This window comes from Pteropus medius, unplaced genomic scaffold, assembly GCF_902729225.1.
Source record: "Pteropus medius unplaced genomic scaffold, Ma_sr-lr_union100, whole genome shotgun sequence".
In the NCBI taxonomy this organism is placed as follows: domain Eukaryota; kingdom Metazoa; phylum Chordata; class Mammalia; order Chiroptera; family Pteropodidae; genus Pteropus; species Pteropus medius.
The window spans coordinates 24,876,646-24,887,051 of NW_024354500.1; positions in this window are offsets into that span (position 1 = coordinate 24,876,646).

Below are 10,406 nucleotides of genomic sequence, written 5' to 3' on the forward strand. Positions count from 1 at the left end.
AATGTCTATTTTATATTAAGAGGTAAAAATGATGTGGCTCCAACTTCATATATTATGCAAAGTTTTACTCATTTCGGTAAACATATTTTAAATACATTTCTCTCTTCAGCAAACCTACTTCAAATGCCAAGATAATGTAGTTTAAAAATAGTATTTTACCTTTGACTATTATTTAAAATTACTGGAATTAATTAATTTTACAATGCTAAATGGAAAAGTGTTTTGCACTAAGAATGTCTAAACCCAGAAAAATGCTTCTGAATCAAGTAAGCAACAGATGAATAGAAATACTTGAACTCTGGGTTATTTCTAGTTATTTCTACTCTTCAACATTTATAATTTTTTAATGTTTAATATTAGATAAAAATGTTTCCTTTATTCTCTGATATTTTCTTTTCATACAGATTCTATTGTATCTGGTGATCACTGTTATAGAATCTGACACTTTAATGATAATTATACCATTAAATTAATGATAATTTTCCACTAATTATTAGATCATCAGGAATACCAATAAGCTTTTAAAGAATATATGGCTTCGATAGAAAAGAAATTCAGTTGGCTTTTTGACTCACTAAATTTGTTTCAAATTGTTACTGAGATGTCAAAATAAAAACCAGCAAAAAATAACCCTGCTTTTGTCTTTACAGAAATGATTTATACCTCTTAGAAAGTGAATTGTCAGAACATAACTAAAGGGCAACTCAACATGTCCCACAGATTTCATGCTTGTGTCATCCATCCTACTCCGCCCATCACTGTGTTGGGTAGTTTTCCCCCATTCACTACAGCACACAGTTGACTTGTCTATTGTAGAATTGCTTCCGCTTAAAATAGCAAATTCATAAAACAAAATATAATCATTACATTTAATTTGTATGTAAGTCCTCTTTTAAGGCTGACAAAAAAGAAAAGGAGAAAAATATGTAAGTCTAAAACAAGCTATGAAAACTTTGTGACTATTATCACACTCACTGAGAAGTTAACAAAGTGGGGTAACAATGCATGAGAAAATCGCTGCTAAAATTTAGGAGACCGTGAGTACTGTTAATGAGTACTCTTGAGTGGAGAATTAACACATGAGTCAGGAATAAAGCCAAATGTTAACAATACGGTGGTTCTCATTCTGCTTTTCAGCTACTTATAAGCCATAGAGAAACAAATGGCCCTGTTAAATCAAAGCAGAATACTCAGTGGCAACTCTCCTACATTTGAATTACTGTAACCTAAATGTACATACATGGAACATACATTACTTCTTTGCTAAATGTAACGTTTGAAAAAATTTTGCTATTCACCTCTAACAAACACACAGAATGTTTTTGAAATCTGTTTTGGGTGCTAACGACAGGTTTTGCATTATTTTTCCTATTATATGATTTTTTTTTATTTGTTCAACCAATATGCATTACATATTTAGTGGGTGCCAGAATGCCTCAAGATGCTGGGAAGTATTAAACTGGAGCTTGTTCTCTAATCTCAGGGGACTCCCACTCCTAGTGCGGGCATGTAAATATGTAGACATCTTTATTCACAAATAAAGAAACTGGGTTGGCATAATCTAGTGCAGCTCTGTGCAGTAGAAATATAATGATACCTGTGTGTGCTTGACATTTTTTAGGAGCCACATTTTTTAAAAAAGTTAAAGGAAAGAGTTGAAATTAATTTTAACATGATTTCTTTAATTCTTTATATCCAAATTATCATTACATTATGTAAGTAATAAAATGATTAGTGAGATGCTTTACATTATTTTTTATGCTAAATCTTCAAAATTCAGTGTGTATTTTATACTCATAGCACATCTCAGTTGGGACTAGCCACATTTCAATGCTCTATAGCCACAGATGAATAGTGGCTACTGTATTGAATAGTGAAGATCAAGATAACAGCTAACATTGATTTTAATATTTTGCATAATGCTAAATCAGAATCTTTGAATGTAGAAGCCCAGATTCTACTTTTTTGACAAGAGCACTATTTTTCAAAAATATCTTTAGTATATAATTACCCCACAGTAATTTGAGGTTTTTCGTTTGTTTGTCCAATCCTGGGAAAGCAAAATTTACTTTTAGTATTCTGAATATTGTCATAGGCCAACTCTATCCTTTAGAAAATAATATGCAAAGTTTTACAATTTTAATCAACCAACAGTACTGAATTTACATAGATTAATTATTTGTAAATAATACCAAAAGCTGTCAGGAGGTTAATTTGTCATAATTATATATTTTTTAAACTTGTGAGCTAGTTGCTGAGCTTCATATTGAGTTTAATTTTACACAATCACTACCTCTTATTATTACACATCATTTTTATATTGAGACATTTAACAAAGTCAATAGTTCCATATTGTGAGTATAATTCATAAGTATTTTTATACCTTATGTATATTTTATTGATATGCTGCACATTTTTATTGAATTACATACTAATGAATACTTTTTACACAGTTTATAAACTGTAATAAAAGTAATTTGGGGGAAGTATTGACTTTCTGTAAAAATTCTAAAAGGCATGAGTTGATTGAGAGATTGAAATAGCCAGGAGTAATATTTGAAATTTAGGCTTAATGGTAAGAAATAATCTAAAGGTTGTATAATTATTCCCTTAGAGCTACCAATGTGTGTGCCTGTCTGGTTGGGAAGGAAGTTTTTGTGAACAAGAATCCAATGACTGCAAAATGAATCCTTGTAAGAACAATTCCACCTGTGCTGACCTTTACGATAACTATCTGTGAGTAATATATTTATCGTTTTCTTTATGAAATTACTTGGAGTGCTCCATGTCCTTGAAATGCATGCAGACATTATTTTCACTTTATATCCATTTAATTAAAATGACTATCTCAAGATAAAGAACTATTCTGACACAATAGTGTCATATTCATTTGAAATTTACATATACTAAAGTCTAGATGTTAAGTCAAAACAGGAATAAAGGTATTTTAACACAGAGTAAACTGGTGGTTACCAAGGGCTGGGCGGTAAGAGATTGTGAAGGATGTTGTATAAGGATACAAACTCGAAGCTAGTATATAGACAAGATTATGTTATAATCATAAAACTTGCTAAGAGACTAGATCTTAGTTTTATCATACAAAAGAAATTACTATTATTATGTGACATGATAGAGGTACTATCATTACAATGGCAATCATGTTACAAAATATAAATATATCAAATAAACATGATGTACAACTTAAATTTACACAGTGTTACACATTAAATATGTTTCAATTAAAAAATAAACAAATTTTATTTAGGAAATGCAGTTTCCAGTTGTGGGACATGTTAAAAATGCATTCTCTTCTTCAAAACATGTTTTTGTATCTCAGTGTTGTTTTGGACCATTCCACACAAAATGAGTGCCATGCTATGGCTCTTTAGTGCATTCATTGATTTAAACTTTCGATTTATTTCTTAGAGATTACTATGAGTTTGGATTACTTTGGTCAAAATATTGATATATTTTACAACTTAATTATGCACATTGTTGTAGTCTAATTGTATTAGTTTTAGATGAGACATTTGAAGAAACTCTAAATAGAAATTCTGAATAGCTATTGCTATTTCAAGTATTTAATATCCAAATACATATTGGTAAATAGCTCTTAGTCTTTGACTTGTTTTATATAAACTTTTATCGAGCAGATGCAAAACCAGGTATATTGCAACTGAAATGTTCTTGTCACAGAAGAATATTTATTGAATATAAATATACTCAAATGATTATTTTTTCAGGGGTAAGTCAAAACGAATTCAGAAAGTCTTCCAAAATAATTCATACACTTCCTTTTGTCTTATGATTATCACCTTTGGTTACTAAAATGAGATATAAGATCCACACTAGTCATAGTAGTCAGTTTATTTCATTAAAAGAGAATTCTGAAATTGCCAGCAATAGTCACATTGATATTTCAATGACAGGAAGAAAAATGAAATAATCTTGGTAGTAGAGAAACTCATAGTGCTAGTAGTTGATATTAGTTTAAAATACACAAAAATGTAAAAACCCAGAGCTATATTATATGATATTGATGTATTGATATATCATCACAAATTAATATTAACTACTTGCCTATGTAGTGGAAGAAAAAAATCAAATTTCATTAAGCTAGGGAAATAACTATAGTTATGAATGTTTATTTTATTTTCCTAAATAATTTTATTAATTATAACCTACAAAATAGAATATGAATTGTCCCAGTTTCTTTTTCCCGAGACTCTGATGTATACATTTTAACATTTAACTTTCTTTAATTTCTAAAAACAATGCGTCTTTGTATTTGTTTGTGTATGCACTCACATTGTCAATTGCCTCCAGACGAACACCAGCAGGAACACATCTGTGGTTGAACAAACTGAGTTTTATAACTCATTGTCCAGCGTGACAACACACATCCTGTAAATCCAGGGGGGGCATCTCTGTAAAAGAGTGCTGTAAATGACTTAGAGGTTTGAGCTCGATATGTAATTCTGGGAACAGTTTAAGAAAGTGGGACTTTGGCCTGAATCAGATATTATCAAAGTGGAAAGAATTCTATGATTGGGTTCATAATAAATCTTATGTAGAAGGATGGAAGACTAGACACAGGTAAAAGAAATTTTTCAAGAGGCACAATCATTCAAACTAGCCATGATAGGGCTATTTTTGTGATTTAGATAATGTTCATATTTTTGTCTATATTTGGATAAGATTATAGGGAAGGCTTATTTTTGTTATGATTCAACAATGTCAGCGAGTAGCCTTGCCTTGTTTTGATGTTCTGTGAGATTGCCTGTTGAGATGTTCAATAGAACATCAAGATCTAACTGTAAAACTAGTATATGGTACTTGGCCAGCTCCTGGATAGCCTGGATGTTACTTGCTGCTTTCTCTTTCCCAAAATACCATTTCATATATATGTGTGGAAAGAAATATATGCGTGTGCATGTTTATGTGAAATATATCACTTATGTTTATCCATCTATTTGTCCAGAATATGTTATTCTCATAACGTATATCAAAATCAAACAGAATTAGGGGACTCAAATATTTATTATCCAACATAATAGTACTTTTATTTAGATAAAAATACTTATATAGAGAGATCTTAAAGATCTAAAACAAAACAAGCAAAAAAATCTATAACATTTAATTAAAAAACACTTTACTTTAATATTCATAAGACACAATCAGCCTTTCTAGATAACTCTGACACTACTAATTGTGAATTCTTAATGACTTAAATTTATAAATGTATCAGAAGACTTTGCCACTTAACACAAACTTCTAGTCATTTCATCATTCCTCAGATTATTGATAGATTACTGATTTTATTTATGAGAAATTGTGTTGCATTTTTTTCTGCATATAAAAATAGAAGTCCAGCTAAGTAGGCTTTCTGGTTGTATCTTCTTTGTGATTTTAAAGATAATGTGTTAGTCTAAATGTTATAACATTGGCTATACTGGATTGTAAGGAGAAGAGAGAATTCACTAAATACATTATCAGTGAGGTTAGCATAATTTGTGCATTACATATGATGACTCACTATTTAGGAATTTCCTTACCAAATTATCTTTTTATATAATAACTTTATTAAAACATAATTTACATACTATGTAATTTATTTTTTAAAGGATACAATTCAGGAGTCTTTAATATATTCACAACAAAGTGAAACCATTACCATTGTTATTTTAGAACATGATCATCACCCCAAAAGAAACCCATAACCATTAGCAATTCCTCCATATACCCCCTCACCCAGACTCTGAAAACCACTAATCAATTTTCTTTCTGTATGGATTTGCATATTCTGGAAATTTTATATAATAAAATCATGCAATATGTAGTCTTTTTTTCACTGGCTTATCTCACTTAACATAATATTTTCAAGATTTATATTGCAGCAAGTTATCAATACTTCATTTCTTTTTTATGGCCAAGTAATATTACATTATATGATAATAACACCTTTGTTTATATGTTATTCAGTTGATAGACATTTAGATTGTTCCTACTTTTTGAGTTTTATGAATAATGCTGCTATAAATATTTATGCATAAGTATGTATATGGACATATATTTCTAAATTCTTTTAAGTATATAACCAGCAGTGTAATTGCTAGAAAATATAGAAACTTCCAAATTCTTTTCCAAAGTAGATCACTATTTTACAATCACACAAGAAATGTATGAGGATATCGATTTCTCCATACCCTTGTCAATACTTATTGATGTCTATCTTTTGTAGCTGTTCTAGTTGGTGTAAAGGGCATCTCAATGTGCATTTGATTTGCATTTCCTTAAAGACTAAAGATGTTAACCCTCTTAGTATGTGCTGTCTTAAGATGTACTTTTTGGCTATGTGTACATATTCTTTCAAGAAATGTCTCTTTAAATTTGACTGAACTGGAACTAGGTTATTTTTCTTTTAATTGTAAGATTTTTTTTGTATATTTTGGATACAAGTTGTATATAAGATATGTTTTGCAAATATTTTCTCTCATTCTGTGAGTTATGTTTTTACTTTCTTGACTGTGCCTTTTGAACTACAATTTTAATTTTGGTGAAGCCCAGTTTATCTATTTTTTTCTATCACTTCTGCTTTCGATGTCCTATCTAAGAAACTTTTATCTAGTCCAGGGTTATATAAAAATTAATTCTTACATTTTCTTCTAAGAGTTTTATTTCTTATATTTTGGTATTTCTTTTAAGTTAATTATTTTTTTGTGTAAGGCATGAGGGAAGTGTCCAACTTCATTTATTTACATGTAGATATCTTGTTGTCCCAGGATTATTTCTTGAAAAGACTATTTTTCTTATATTAAATTGTTTTGGCATCCTTTCTTACATTTGAATAAAAATGTAAAAGATAGTTTCTGGATTCTCAATTCTATTCCACTGATCTATGTCTATTCTTATTCCAGTACCACTCTCTATTATCATAGTTTTGAAATTAAGATGTGTGTCTCTAACTTATTTTCTCTTTTAAGATTGTTTTGGCTCTGCTGAGACCATTGCATTTCTATATGAATTTTAATATAAGCTTGTTAATCTGAAGAAAAAAAAATGTAACTAGAATTCTGATAAGGATTGCATTGAATCTGGAGATCAGATTGGAAAATATCTCCATATTAAAAAAAATGAGTTCTTCAATACACGTTTATAGAATGACTTTCCATTTATTTATTGCTTTATTTTTTCAACCATGTTTTTAGTTTTTAGTGTACAAGTATTGCATTTTTAAAATTTATTTTTAAGAATTTGATATTTTGATGTTATAAATTACATTATTCTGTTAATGTCATTTTTGAACTGTTTCCCTAATGTATAGAAATACCACTATTTTTTTTGTATGTTGATCATGTATTCTGCAACTTTGGTGAACTCATTGATTAATTCTAATAATTTTTGTGGCTTCCTTAGGATATTCTATATCTGATTATAGACATAGTTTTGCTTCTACCTTTCCAATCTAGATGCTTTTTTTTCTCTTTTTCATGCCTAATTACCCTGCATAAATCTCTAGTACAATACTGAATAAAAGTGACAAGACTGAACATCCCTGTCTTGTTCCTAAGCCTGAAAAAAATCATGTAGTCTTTCACCAATAACTATAAGGTTAACTGGATTTTTCATTGGTGCACTTCATCTCTTCTTTTCAGGAAAACATGTTGGATATTGTCAAATGCTTTCACTGTATGTAGAGATATTTGACTTTGTCCTGTATTCTGTTAATGTGGTGCATTGCAGTCACTGATTTTATAATTTTGAACCAACCTTCCATTTTAGTATATATTCCATTTAATTATGGTGTATAGTCCTTTTTATATGTTGCTAGTATTCTGTTAAACAAATCTGGGTCTATATTCATAAGGGATATAGACCATTGTCTGCAGCTTTCTTTTTCTTTGTGTGTGATGTCTTTGACTGGTATTGCCACTAGGTAATTTGGATCACAGAGAATGTGTTAAGAATTTTCCCTCATCTTTTGGAAATATTATAGAAAGATTGATATTAACTAGTCTTTAAACTTTGCTAAAATTTACTGGTAAAAACATCTGGTCCGGGTTTATTTTGTCAGAAAATTTTGATTACTCATTCAATCTTTTTGCTTGTTGTAAGTCTATTCAGATTTTCTATTTTTTTTCTTTTTTTTGAGTCAGTTAAGGCAGTTTTGTCTTTCTAGGAATTAATCCATTGCATTTAGGTTATATAGTTGGTTGGCATATAATCGTTCATTGTATTTTCTTAGAATCTCTTTTATTTTTCTAAGGTTGTAGCAATTTATTCCCTTCCAAGTTCTGATTCTAATATTTTGAATCTTTATTATTTTTCTTGGTCAGTCTATTTTAGTATTTGTTTCTTCAGAGAACTAACTTTTAGTTTCATTGTTTTCTCTGTTTTTAAAATTTTCAGTTTTATTTAGCTCATTATTTCCTTCCTTCTGTTTATTCTTTTTAAAACGCATTTACAGCTACAAATTTCACTCTGATCATTTTTATTATTTTTTCTTTCTGATCTTTAAGATCAACAATTTAATTGATTTTTCTTCAAATTCACTGTTTCCTTCTACCAACTTAAATATGATATTGCTCTTCTAATGACTTTTTTAATTTGATTTTTTTGTATTTTAAATTCCAGAATTCTGTTGGTTTCCTGTTTATAATTTATATCTCTTTATTGATATTCTCAACTTGACAAGACTTCAGTCTCATAACTTCCTTAATAATTTACATATGGTTTCTATTTTTCTTTGAACATACTTATAGTTGATCTTTGTCAGATAACTCCAATATTCTTGCTTCCTCAGGGGCAGTTTCTATTAATTGAATTTATTTCTGTGTTTTAGCCAAAAATATTTTCATATTTTTTATGAATGCTTGACCTTTTAAATAATATAATGTGGCAAATCTAGAAATTAGGTCCTGGTTATTCCCAATTGTTACCATTTTTGTTTTATGTTTTGTTTTACTATTGTTTGTTTAGCAATTTTTCTGGAATAGTTCTATAAATTATGTATATTTTGTCATGTGTAGATAATACAGTCTCTGTTTGGCTACCATAGGGTTCAGCTAATAATTTTACAGAGATTGTCCTTATTTCCTTTAAATAATAAGTCTCTCAGTCAGCTTTTACTGAGGGACTCTGTATGTGCGTGTTGAAGAATGCATTCAACATTTAGCCAGGCAGTTTATAACTTTGTCTTATACTTCACTGCATACACAGAGTCTCAAGGTCCATCAGACATAAGACATTAAGGTCTTTCTTAGGCCTGTGAACAGATTTTTATGTTCTGTGTATTTAGCTTTTCAAAGACCTCTGTGAACATCTCATTCTTCGCTTTTTACCATTAAATATGTTGGTCAGCTTCTTGTTAGTCTCAACTGGAATTATCACCTCAAGCAGCTGCAAAGTTAAACAATTGCCACTGATTGTGTTTAATAAATGTCCTTTATAATTTAAACTGTGCTATTTCTGACATGGTTTATAATTTAACTGCCTTCTTTATTTATGATTTTTTCCTCTCCCAAAGTGAAATCTAAAGCTTTAGCTACAGATGGGGATCTGTATGGCAGAGTTAGGTTTGGGTCAGGTCAAATAAGGTCAGTGCCTAAGAATGAAACTTTTCAGAAAGCTGCCAGACCAATGAGATAGTGACATTCACTGGGAAGAATCTTTTGTGTGAGCTCCAAACCTGTACTGCTACCTCACTCACTGTTAGGCAGCTGTTTTCACAGATGCTTTAATTGCAATGTTGTTTTAAAGACGATTACAGAGCTAGGGAGAAGGGTATGGAAATACTGCAAGTTAAACCACTGCAAAGCTGACTATGCTTATGAGATTCAGCCATTTCTCTTGAATAAACACGCCTCAGATTTTTGCAAGCATTTAGTTCATACCTAGCGTTCTGAAAAAGTTGATTTTGATTATGTTTGCCAATGTTCTGGTTTCTTTTGTGGAAGAATAGGTTTTCAGAAGCCCTTCCTCTGCCATTATTGAAGTGACTATACTAAATTATATTTTATATTGCTTTTAAGAGAGAGAATGGTGCAAGAGCAAGAGCAACAGTGAGAGGAAGCATGGGTTCCAGAGTCAGAGAGTCTGGATATTGGATATAAAATTTGGTTCTATCTCAAAGCTTCCAGTTTTGTTATCTAACAAGCAGGAATAGTAATGGGTATACCTCATAGGGTTATGGGGATGATTAAATAAGATTCTGTATGCAGAGTATTTAGCTCATTTTTTGATATATAGTAAACTAATATTTTTATTATTTCTAACATCTGTTTTCAAAAATATATATATGAATAAGACTAGAACAGCAACTTATAAATGATGAATTCATGGAATCACATAGATATCAACTCATCCTATTCTATATATTTATAAGTACAACAGATAAAGAACTCTAA